Here is an 8,903-nt window from a genome sequence, read left to right as displayed (position 1 = left end):
AAATAGAGAACTGATTTTTAAAAATGACATTGAGTATTCTTATCAAAGAACACAGCATGCCTTTCATTTGTTTGCTTTCTTTTTGTCTCCAAATAACATTTTAAGGTTTTCTGATGTATATCTCTTTTTTAAAAATTTTAATTGAGACACAGTCTCACTCTGGGTAGACTGCTATGCCATCATAATTCACAGCAACCTCAGACTCTTGAGCTCAAGCGATCCTTGTCTCGCCTTCTGAATAGCTGGAACTACAGGTGTCAGCCACATGCCCAGCTAGTTTTTCTATTTTTAATAGATATGGGGCTCTCTCTTTTGCTCAGGCTGGTCTTGAACTCCTGAGCTCAAGCAATCCACTGGTCTTGGCCTCCCAGAGTGCTAGGATTACAGGCGTGAGTCAATGAAACTAGCTCTGATGTTGATATTATTGATCTGCTTTCTTCCTGTTGATCTTGTTTATTCCTAGACTTTTTATCTTTTTTTGTTTATATTGTAAATGGAACTTTTCCTTTTATCATATCTTCTAATTGACTATTGTTTGCCTATATGAAAGCTATTGGTTTCAATATACCTGTATTAATTTTGTATCCAGCCACCTTAATGAATTTTCTCATTGTTTCTAAATATCTGTTGATTGCTTTATTGATTCTTTTTCTTTTCTGTTCTTTTTCTTTGCCATTTCTTTGCTGTTTTACACGAAACATTATGGTGTTGCTGAGGCTGAGATTTCCTTTTCCGTGTGATTCACTTTGGTACTGTTTGTGTATTTCAATTGAACAGGGAGAGATAACAGTGTGTTCCAGGAAAATATTTTTCATTATTTTCATTCCTCTGATGACACCTCCAAAATCCCGAGAACTATGGGTCCTGCAGTAGAACTTACTGTATATCTTGGATTGTCTAAGCAAATACTATTATCTGCAAGCACTCATAGTTTTATTGCCTCTCTTCTACGTTTAATATCAATTATTTCGGTATCTTATCTATGGCGTTGGTTAGTAGCATCAATATAAGGATGAATACCAGTAGTGGCAAAAAACCTTGTCCTATTTCTGACATTAATAGAAATTCTTCTACTGTTTTCCTGATAGGCATGATGCTGCATTTTGGATGGAATATATCCTTTCTAATATTGAATAATTAGCCCTCTGTTCCTATTTTCATTTATTTTTTAATTTTTTGAAATGTAAAGAAAAAATTTATTGAAGGTCTGAAAAACAATTTCCTAAAAGATCGACTTTTCCAGAAAGCTAGCCACACAACGCATTGTGTCTATTATGTTAAAATGTGCATTAGACACAAATACAAAAACCATGGCCACTATTCTTCAACAATTTGAACAGAGATAAAAATGCCTAAGGAACAACGTGGATGACTTGCAAAGGATGAGCTCTTTACTTTAAGCACCATTAAAAAAGAAAAAAAGGAGCACAAGTGGATGAGTGTGTTCAGTTATATACACTGAATGGAACCTTTGGCACCCGGAATCAGAGCATTTTGTCATATAGCATTAACATGTATTATAAAAGTGCCTAGTGTCAAAGGAATAGAAGCACCAGCATTCAAAAGCAGCTTTGTCAACGAGGCAATAAAACACTCTACAGCATGTCTTTCTGTTGTCCATCACTGAATACACTGGTAGCAACTTTGAAATGAAAAAAAGAAAAGAAAAAAGGAGCTATAACCCCTTTTATTTTCTCTGTTGAAAATCAAAAAGAAAACAAACATCACTTCTGTTATACCCTAACATCTTCAAAGTACCTCGTGTGTACAAGAGAAAGACTAAGAACAAAAATGTGTTTACAGAGATCCAAACATACATGCGTGCGACCATCTCTCACACAGCTTTCCGAGGGCACTCAGAAGGAGCCACTTGGTAATCGCTGACACTCAACAAGGTTGCAGAATTCTTTGCTTGATCCCTGTTTTTGTCTGGTAATTACGTCCCAGGCATCAACAAGCCAAGGTTTTAGCTCTTCAGGAATCTTGACTTTAACTTCAACTCTGTTCATGAATGTTTCTTCATTTTCAACAGTAGGGTCTACCCGAGCCCTTTTCTTCCGAGGAGGGTGAGGTGTCTCACTGGTCCCGCCACCATCTCCGTTTCAAGGTGTTTTCTGCTTGTTCTTCTTTGTTCTCACTTCAACATTTTTCTGTTGCAGACCAGGTGTCTTCTTCCCTGGGGCGGCCCCTCTCATCTTCCCCTCTGCACACTGCTCCTGATTGGCTTTTTGAAGTTCTTGCTGTTTCTGCAGATCGGTGTCCACATACTTGAGTACTCTGCTCTCTGGAACCCATTCATCCCAATTTTTATTCCAACCACTGTAATGTATGAAGTATTTCACTTGTTTGTCCTTTATGGCGACCTTTACACACTTTGCTTCATAAAGAAGAGGCCCATGAAAACACAGTACTCACTCACCCTCCTGGAATTTAGGCTTCGGGTCCTACTTTGGTGCCATTTATAAGTGATTCACAGCCTCCTCCTTCTCCCACCACTCCCGACGACTGCCCCCTACTCTCTACTCCACCCAACTCCCTGTTCCTATTTTTAAATAATTTGTGGGGTTTTAAATTTTTCAAAGACCTCTCCCATGTTTATAGGCATGAGCACGTGATTTTTCTTTTTTGATCTGTTAATATGACAAATTATATTAAACTGTATTTGAAGTTATCTTCCTCATATCTAGTATATAACGGATTTCTTCTATAAAACTTTACTCTTATTTTTATAAAATGAAAGCTACCTACCAGCTACCTACCGGCTACCTACCAGCGAGCTTTCTTTGAGGTCCCGGAGGTGGATTATCCAGGGTCATGTATCTGTGGTTAGATGGTTCTTTTGTTCTTTTTCCTCTTTGGCTTCCTAATGTCCATAAATGGGGCCCTCAGGTCAAGCAACACGGTGGTTTTCCATTCAAGTCTGAGTTCTCCTAAAATAGTAACTCATTTTCTGTGGCCCTTTTCAAACTCTTTATTCTTTAATTCTCAGCCAGAAAGATGTGGAGGGTAAAGAGCTACTTGTTGAGTTTCTCCTTCGGATAACCCAGAGCTGCCAGGGGCTCCTCTGGCTTCCCTAGAAGGAAGCACTTGGTATCAGTCATTGCACGTGTGCCAGACCAGGTAGCCCCCCCCCCCCCCCACACACACACACCAGGGAGCCGTCATCAGCAACTAGCCTCGCAGACTGCCCAGGGCAAGACAGGTGCCCGCTGATTCAGCGAGTCACGGCCTGGAGATGTGGACTCAGGCAGGCTGCTCTAACATATGTCCTCAGCAGTTTTCCAGGTGCTGATTCAACCCAAGTGTCGGCCTTCCGTGCGGCCCTTGCTCCTCTAGGGACGAGTCATGCCTCCTCAAGTCCTTTTATCTGCTCATCTAAGGCTCAGACTGGGGCCAGGATGGTTTTCCAGAGGCAGCAAAGATTTCATCCTGGGAAATCTTATTCTTGCAAATGGGACAAAGTGTCAACTCAGTATAATCCAACGAATAGTTATTAGCTTGTACTTATCAGTTCAGCTCCGGATGGAGAAGGGGAGAGTATGAATATGACCACCATCACTTTCCTGGAGTTCTCAGTTAAAAGACAGACATGCTTATATAACTGGAACAAACGTGTGTTCAATAAATGCTGTGGACTAACCTTCCTATCTGCAGTCTCCCTTTTAATCCTCCTTCACCCAGCTTCCAGAGAGATCTTTCTTTTTTATTATTTTTTAAATTTCAGATTAATATAAGTGTACACACAATCGGGTTACATTGTGTTTGTTAGGTGGCATTCAAGTTATGGTGGAGAGTGAGATCTTTCTACACTGTAAACCTAATAACAGCAGTCCTCTGCTTAAATGTCAGCCCTTTGCTTTCAGGAGAAGCTTCAGATTAGTCTGGCCCTGGATGCCTTGAGTTTGGTTCTAAATGTTGACCTGCCTCATCATCCTTTATACCCCTTTCACAGACAACAAAGCCCTGTTATCTGCAGACAGCATACGCTCTTTCATCTCTGTGTCTGAATAAGCTGGCTACCCTGTGTAGAAGGCCCCCTCCCCTTTCTTTGCCTCACAGGCTGCTGCTCACCTTCTAAGACTTAAGTCACACATCCTCCCCCTTGAGACTCCTCCACTTACAGCTCTTCCTGTATTTGATTCTTCTCTTCTGTCTAAGCCCCATGTTCACCTTTCTCCTTCACACTTTCCACAACGTCCTATAAATCTTCTATGGAGTCCAGGGGTTCGGAGGAGTCCATTGGTTTCCAAAGTGGATGTTGGAAGAGGAGAATTCCTGTCTCTCTTATCTGTGAATTTTGTAATGTATGTAATATGTTGGTATAATGGTATACGTAAATACTTCATGACTAATAAATGCACCTGTGTTGCGGTTGTGTGCTCAAAAGTTATTTTGCTGATTGGGATTAATGATCTGAAAATGTTGAGGGTCATTGCTCCGGTATTTCGATCTTGGAAGGTGCGAACCTGTCTTATTTGTAGGAACTTGATAAAAATTGGCTGATGAGTGATTGGCTTCTATATGAGTACAATCATGATAAATACTTTAAATGAGATACAAACAAGATGCAACGTGTAGAAAGAATGGAAACATGATTGTGCATTAGTTCAAGAGTCAGAGAGCCCTGGATTCAAAAGATTTCTTTAAGAGGAATTCAAAATGTGCACTGGATTATTTTTGGTGTGTTACTTACTTTTGTGAACCAGGTTTGGGAAACTTTTTCTGTAAAGAGCTAGATAGTAAATATTAAGCTTTGCAAGCCACACTGTTTCTGCAACTACTCAGCTCTGCCACAGCCAAAGACAATATGCAAACAAATGAGTATGGCTGTGTTCCAATAAAACTTTATTTATAAAACAACCAATTATGTTGGTGGCCTAGGGGCCATACTGTGCTGACCCCTGTTCTAGATGATAATGCCTAGATTGTGTAATTATCATATTCCATGAGATACCTTTGTGACATGCCTAGCCATGTCTGATGATGGGTGCTTATTAAATAAATGCTTCAAAATCTCAACAATAATTAGTTCTGATTTGGGGTCTTGTAAGAAAAGTGATTTTTGGAGTTGAGTGTTTTGCTGTGTGTCCCCCAGACAGGGGAGGATGGTGGGGGAAGAGACTAGAGTGGGAATATATAGCAGTGGAAAGAGCATCCTTGCAGGCCTGCATGTCCCACTCAGGGGCTCTAGAAATGGCTACAGCCTTCCCTGAGTGATGGTCAGGATAGTAAGGGGTAAACAGTAAACTCTCTACCTCAATGATGAAATGGAGACAATAGAAACCTCTCTTTTTGTAGTGAGAATCAGAGAACTTGTATGTCAGACACCCAGTGGTTGGCATGTGCACCTGGTCAAGACTGCTGGAGATTCTGCTTTTCTCCACTGGATTTTCATCCAGTGCACAGTTTAGGGCACTTAGCGTCCCATTCTCTGCTTTAACCTATCTCAGCATGCTTCTTTTCCCTCTAACATTTAAAGCCTGGGAGAAAAAGAAAACTCCCAGTGCCTTCTGTGACACACTGGGAGAAGAAACACTTGGAAGTGTCTATTGAAAATGAAATTCTTGGGTCCCCTCCATTCTGGAGCCCTGGAATCATGATCTTTACTCTGGCGCCCATGTTAGAGCAGCTTCCCAGGTGAATTCCTGCACACAGCAGAGTAGGAGACTGATGCTGTTCTTACCAAAGCATTCAGAAGTTTTTTCTAAGCTCTCTCTTAAAGTTTCCCTAAGAAGATATTCTTGGCTCTTTAGAACTAGTGTTCTTAGCTCTTTAAAACTAGTATAATCAGCAAAAGGTAGAAAATTATACCCACCACTAGATTGCCTGTTTTTCCCATGAAAATCATTGATATTTTGAAATGTGCAATGAACCCACGTCTGTGTGGGTCTCACATTGCAGGGCTCTTGTAGGGCGCAGCAGCCCTATCTCCTGTGGAAGCTGCACACAGCACTTCCCTGCATAGAGAGCTCTTGTGAGCGTCTCTTTCAACTCCCTAATGGACTTTTCTATCTGTTCTTTCTGGGATGGAAATTGCCTCCTGAATTTTCCTGGTTAGAACCTTCCAACTTATCTTTTCCCAACAGCCTCTTTAAATAGATAACTGAATGAGGGGGACTCTGAAGACCCCATTTAAGGGGTTTTCTGCTCTGGTGACATTTTCTTCAACCAAGTGTACCTGGGACTCTCAGAGGGATGTAAATTTTATTCATTACATAAAATTCAGACCTGCCCATTGGAAAGGTAATTTTGTCATCTGCACGTTCATGGGACTCAAGATCATAGGATTAGCTTCTAGATATATAATCCATAAATTATTATTGATCATCTGTGTGCCACACATGTCAGGACCTGCATAACAATGGTGATGTAGATATGTGTGTGTGCATTCATTTACTCATTCTCAGACATTAGTGACCCCACTCCCATAAACATTCTCAGAGCTGTAGAAGACTGGGTTAATTTCTTGGCCTTTAGAATGAGTAAACCAAAGCACAGGGAGTAAAATGACACATCCAATGCCAAGGGACTAGCACGTTGCTGAACCAGGACTCACATGCACATCGTCGAGTGTGCAAGTTTATCCTTCTGATTCTCAGTGTTGGCCTGGGTCCACTTCTACCCCAGTATCCTTGTCCAAATAAAATCAAAGACTTGTAGATGCCCCAGGGAAAGAAATCACGGGACATCTTGCAAGTAAAGAGAGTCCAAATAACAAAACAGCTGGGGTTCTGGCACCCTGTGAAATCTCTCAGCTACAGCTGGGGCACAATTTCAACTTTATGACACTCCCCCGGAAAAGCCACAACTACCACTAGATGGCAGTATATGAACAGTAACAGGGAAAAGACTCCTGTTCCTGATTTTGAATACCCTGGGACTGCCATGGTGAAGTCCTTGGCAAGCACATCCCAATGGAACTAACATTCCAAGAACAGTGAATTCTGAGATGCTAGATGGGTAGTTCTCACCCCGACCTTTGTATCACGGTCACTTGCCATTCTGATTCACTTGCTTTGGTGTAGGGCCTGGGCATCCATATTTTTTGTTAACACCCCTCCAGGTCCTCTAGTGTGCTCCCAGCATTGAGAATTTGCATTAGTTTATCCCCTCCTGGGTTGCAGGGACCTAATGCAAAGCAGCATAACATAACCTCAGGTTCAGGCACTGCCCAGGCCACTGGGGCTGCAGAGACGAATGAGACACTGAGACATGCCTCTCTACTCAGGAAGCCACAGTTCCAAGGGGACTGCGATTTCAGGTCCTGAATAGGATTCAGGCATGTGGTGAAGTGTTTCTGCAGTACAGTCCCTCTTCTGCCCTGGCCTGTGTATCCTTGAAGGCACCTATCTATTTCATGGTCCTCATTTTCCCAATAGATAGGTGCCTTCAAGGATATGTGGACTCCGTTTCTAAGGGCAGTATCTTTTTCTCAGTCAAATTTGGCATGTCCAGGAACAATTTGGCTGTTCTGGAGAGGGCTGGGCTCCCTTGCCTGGCATTTGCTCCGCACTTTCGGCAGCACCAGAGGGCTCCTGCTGCTGCTTTGAGGTCTGACACTTCTCATTTGCCAGTGGTGGCATTTTAAGTTATGGCAAAGCAGGTTAGTTGTTGATAATAAAGTCTTTAAAAACACCCACTAATTCCATGTGATTGGGGTCTAGATAAATGTTCCACAGTAGTAATGGGTGGGGATGGGAGAAGGTGTCTCCTAACCACAGAGAACCCCCAATTCCTGCTCCTGTTTTCCTGCCTCTGTGTCCTCATCTTCAATACACTAGTGGAATTTTCCCTAAGCTAGAGGGACCTCTATTTATAATAAGTCCCCCTTTCACGGCGGACTGATAGAACATCTTTAGGAGTCAGGAGGAATTAATAGTAGTAACCTGTGATTCCTGTTCTGCAGTTTATGTACATGAAAAACTTGAAGAGCTCAGACTAGATCTTACTCATCTCACTCATTTTAGTACCTTGGCACAGAGCTTGGTACAGCGTGGGTGTGAGCAAATGTTTGTTGAATTAAGATTTCTGTAGTTCAAGTATTTATGTATGTCAAGCTAACATTAAATATTTAGATCTCAGCATCAGAAATAGCTTTGGTGCTATTCATGTCTTATAGACCCAGATAATTATGAAATAGATCATGTTTCCCTCTTTGCATTGGGTGCTGGGAAGCTCAGAGAAAAATGAGTGACCTACCTCTAGCAAATATCTCAGAAAGATGTTATGTTACATATGTGTGATTACATTGTGCCTGATTTTATTTTATTTTTCTCAAGAATGGTATTTAGTGTACTGAATTATTATTTCAAGCTGCCTTAAATTCTCTTTGGAATAAGAGAATGGGGAAACTCATTAAATCTGAGGCAATGTTTGGAATAGTTCCTGATACCTGATATGAGCTCAAAATATTTATTGAATAGATGAATGAATTATATTTTTATCTGAATCTTAAGACTGAATTTAATCTTAAAACAAATGTATCAATCAACCTGAAAGTTACAATCTGTTAAAATAAACTGGGAAATCAGATCATTTTGGGAGATAGACCCAGAGGGACAGAGTGACCTGCCCACGATTACACAAAAATCCAGTAACATTAAATTAAATCTGTTTTTTCACTCTTGATCTACTTACTGTACTTCCTATTACTCTCAAAACACCTCTTTGATCTCCTGAGAGACATAATAACCTTTAAAATCATAATTTAAAGGGAGATAGGTTCCTCTGGTTGTTCTTTCTTGGGTAAAACTAGGCATAAAACAAGAGAGCAGTGTCACCGGCACTTGATGGAACTGATAATTCTGCTTATGGGTTCTCCTTTGGCTGAGTCAATGACAGCTCATTTGGTGACCCATGATGGGATTTCCTTTCTAAAATTCAGAAGGAGTAAAAGGGACATG

The 8,903-nt window shown here is 41.1% G+C and overlaps 1 pseudogene; it reads right to left on the bottom strand.

The window, feature by feature from the left end:
- Positions 1 to 1,856: 1,856 nt before the first annotated feature.
- On the bottom strand, positions 1,857 to 2,459 carry LOC100947949 (annotated as a pseudogene).
- Between the last annotated feature and the right edge of the window lie 6,444 nt (positions 2,460 to 8,903).

Source organism: Otolemur garnettii, unplaced genomic scaffold (assembly GCF_000181295.1).
Source record: "Otolemur garnettii isolate 467f Iridium unplaced genomic scaffold, OtoGar3 scaffold00014, whole genome shotgun sequence".
Taxonomy (NCBI): Eukaryota; Metazoa; Chordata; class Mammalia; order Primates; family Galagidae; genus Otolemur; species Otolemur garnettii.
The sequence above is the reverse complement of the archived record's forward strand: the minus strand, read 5'-3'. Positions and strand labels throughout refer to the sequence as shown.